The following is a 4115-nucleotide window of genomic DNA, read 5'->3' as shown; positions in this document are numbered from 1 at the left end:
TTTTCACATTCTCCCGTGCAACTCGGCTGCGAGTCCTCCTTTCATGCAGAATCTTAAGGTCATAGCCCATGTCCAAGGCACCAAAGCCAGCTAAAAAGTCAATAACGATATCTAAAACTTGAATTGTACTACTTCTTACTGGCTATTACATCAACTTAGAAGCTTGATCTGTGTTGTACTATGGTGCTTTTAGTGTCTCAGCATACCGCAGCAGGCGACATAGCTTTGCAGACGATAAGTACAACCGTTTCAGAGAGAAGAGCGGTCAATGTGACCATCTGGCTTTAAGACGATTCGATAACAAATGACGAAAACGGACGGATTTCTTGGGTTTTTACTACATATGAACACTTTTCACATTCTCCCGTGCAACTCGGCAGCTTGTCCTACTTTCATGCAGAATCTTAAGGTCCTAGCTCATATCCAAGTCACCAAAGCCAGCTAAAAAGTCAATAACCGATACCTAAAACTTGAATTGTACTACTTCTTACTGGCTATTACATCAACTTAGAAGCTTCATCTGTGTTCTACTATGGTGCTTTTAGTGTCTCCGCATACCGCAGCACGCGACATAGCTTTGTAGACGATAAGTACAACCGTTTCAGAGAGGAGAGCGGCCAATGTGACGATCTGGCTTTAAGTCGATTCGATAACAAATGACGAAAACGGACGGATTTCTCAGGTTTTTATTACATATGAACACTTTTCACATTCTACCGTGCAACTCGGTTGCTAGTCCTCCTTTCATATAGAACCTTAAGGTCCTAGCTCATGTCCAAGTCACCAAAACCAGCTAAAAAGTCAATAATCGATACCTAAAACTTGAATTGGACTACTTCTTACTGGCTATTACATCAACTTACATGCTTCATCTGTGTTCTACTATGGTGATTTTAGTGTCTCCGCATAACGCAGCACGCGACATAGCTTTGCAGACGATAAGTACAACCGTTTCAGAGAGAAGAGCGGTCAATGTGACGATCTGGCTTTAAGACGATTCGACAACAAATGATGGAAACGGACGGATTTCTTAGGTTTTTACTACATATGAACACTTTTCACATTCTCCCGTGCAACTCGGCAGCTAGTCCTCCTTTCATGCAGAATCTTAAGGTCCTAGCTCATGTCCAAGTCACCAAAGCCAGCTAAAAAGTCAATAACCGATACCTAAAACTTGAATTGTACTACTTCTTACTGGCTATTACATCAACTTAGAAGCTTCATCTGTGTTCTAGTATGGTGCTTTTAGTGTCTCCGCATACCGCAGCACGCGACATAGCTTTGTAGACGATAAGTACAACCGTTTCAGAGAGGAGAGCGGCCAATGTGACGATCTGGCTTTAAGTCGATTCGATAACAAATGACGAAAACGGACGGATTTCTCAGGTTTTTACTACATGCGAACACATTTCACATTCTTCCGTGCAACTCGGCTGCTAGTCCTCCTTTCATGCAGAATCTCAAGGTCCTAGCTCATGTCCAAGGCACCAAGGCAGCTAAAAGGTCAATAATCAATACTTAAAACTTGAATTGTACTACTTCTTACTGGCTATTACATCAACTTAGAAGCTTCATCTGTGTTCTACTATGGTGCTTTTAATGTCTCCGCATACCGCAGCACGCGACATAGCTTTGCAGACGATAAGTACAACCGTTTCAGAGAGAAGAGCGGCCAATGTGACGATCTGGCTATAAGTCGATTCGATAACAAATGACGAAAACGGACGGATTTCTCAGGTTTTTACTACATGCGAACACTTTTCACATTCTCCCGTGCAACTCGGCTGCTAGTCCTCCTTTCATGCAGAATCTCAAGGTCCTAGCTCATGTCCAAGGCACCAAGGCAGCTAAAAGGTCAATAATCAATACTTAAAACTTGAATTGTACTACTTCTTACTGGCTATTACATCAACTTAGAAGCTTCATCTGTGTTCTGCTATGGTGCTTTTAATGTCTCCGCATACCGCAGCACGCGACATAGCTTTGCAGAAGATAAGTACAACCGTTTCAGAGAGAAGAGCGGCCAATGTGACGATCTGGCTAAAAGTCGACTCGATAACAAATGACGAATACGGACGGATTTCTCAGGTTTTTACTACATATGAACACTTTTCACATTCTCCCGGGCAACTCGGCTGCTAGTCCTTCTTTCATGCAGAATCTTAAGGTCCTAGATCATGTCCAAGGCACCAAAGCCAGCTAAAAAGTCAATAATCAATATCTAAAACTTGAATTGTACTACTTCTTACTGGCTATTACATTAACTTAGAAGCTTCATCTGTGTTCTACTATGGTGCTTTTAGTGTCTCCGCATATCGCAGCACGCGACATAGCTTTGCAGACGATAAGTACAACGGTTTCAGAGAGAAGAGCGGCAAATGTGACGATCTGGCTTTAAGTCGATTCGATAACAAATGACGCAAACGGACGGATTTCTCAGGTTTTTACTACATATGAACACTTTTCACATTCTCCCGTGCAACTCGGCTGCTAGTCCTTCTTTCATGCAGAATCTTAAGGTCCTAGATCATGTCCAAGGCACCAAAGCCAGCTAAAAAGTCAATAATCAATATCTAAAACTTGAATTGTACTACTTCTTACTGGCTATTACATTAACTTAGAAGCTTCATCTGTGTTCTACTATGGTGCTTTTAGTGTCTCCGCATATCGCAGCACGCGACATAGCTTTGCAGACGATAAGTACAACGGTTTCAGAGAGAAGAGCGGCAAATGTGACGATCTGGCTTTAAGTCGATTCGATAACAAATGACGCAAACGGACGGATTTCTCAGGTTTTTACTACATATGAACACTTTTCACATTCTCCCGTGCAACTCGGCTGCTAGTCCTCCTTTCATGCAGAATCTTAAGGTCATAGCCCATGTCCAAGGCACCAAAGCCAGCTAAAAAGTCAATAACGATATCTAAAACTTGAATTGTACTATTTCTTACTGGCTATTACATCATCTTAGAAGCTTCATCTGTGTTCTACTATGGTGCTTTTAGTGTCTCCGCATAACGCAGCACGCGACATAGCTTTGCAGACGATAAGTACAACCGTTTCAGAGAGAAGAGCGGTCAATGTGACGATCTGGCTTTAAGACGATTCGATAACAAATGACGAAAACGGACGGATTTCTTGGGTTTTTGCTACATATGAACACTTTTCACATTCTCCCGTGCAACTCGGCAGCTAGTCCTCCTTTCATGTAGAATCTTAAGGTCCTAGCTCATGTCCAAGGCACCAAAGCCAGCTAAAAAGTCAATAACCGATACCTAAAACTAGAAATGTACTACTTCTTACTGGCTATTACATCAACTTAGAAGCTTGATCTGTGTTGTACTATGGTGCTTTTAGTGTCTCAGCATACCGCAGCAGGCGACATAGCTTTGCAGACGATAAGTACAACCGTTTTAGAGAGAAGAGCGGTCAATGTGACCATCTGGCTTTAAGACGATTCGATAACAAATGACGAAAACGGACGGATTTCTCAGGTTTTTACTACATATGAACACTTTTCACATTCTCCCGTGCAACTCGGCAGCTTGTCCTCCTTTCATGCAGAATCTTAAGGTCCTGGCTCATATCCAAGTCACCAAAGCCAGCTAAAAAGTCAATAACCGATACCTAAAACTTGAATTGTACTACTTCTTACTGGCTATTACATCAACTTAGAAGCTTCATCTGTGTTCTACTATGTTGCTTTTAGTGTCTCCGCATACCGCAGCACGCGACATAGCTTTGTAGACGATAAGTACAACCGTTTCAGAGAGGAGAGCGGCCAATGTGACGATCTGGCTTTAAGTCGATTCGATAACAAATGACGAAAACGGACGGATTTCTCAGGTTTTTATTACATATGAACACTTTTCACATTCTGCCGTGCAACTCGGTTGCTAGTCCTCCTTTCATATAGAACCTTAAGGTCCTAGCTCATGTCCAAGTCACCAAAACCAGCTAAAAAGTCAATAATCGATACCTAAAACTTGAATTGGACTACTTCTTACTGGCTATTACATCAACTTACATGCTTCATCTGTGTTCTACTATGGTGATTTTAGTGTCTCCGCATAACGCAGCACGCGACATAGCTTTGCAGACGATAAGTACAACC

The sequence above is a fragment of the Schistocerca gregaria genome, unplaced genomic scaffold (assembly GCF_023897955.1).
Source record: "Schistocerca gregaria isolate iqSchGreg1 unplaced genomic scaffold, iqSchGreg1.2 ptg000351l, whole genome shotgun sequence".
Classification (NCBI taxonomy): Eukaryota; Metazoa; Arthropoda; class Insecta; order Orthoptera; family Acrididae; genus Schistocerca; species Schistocerca gregaria.
Note: the sequence above shows the minus strand (reverse complement) of the source record.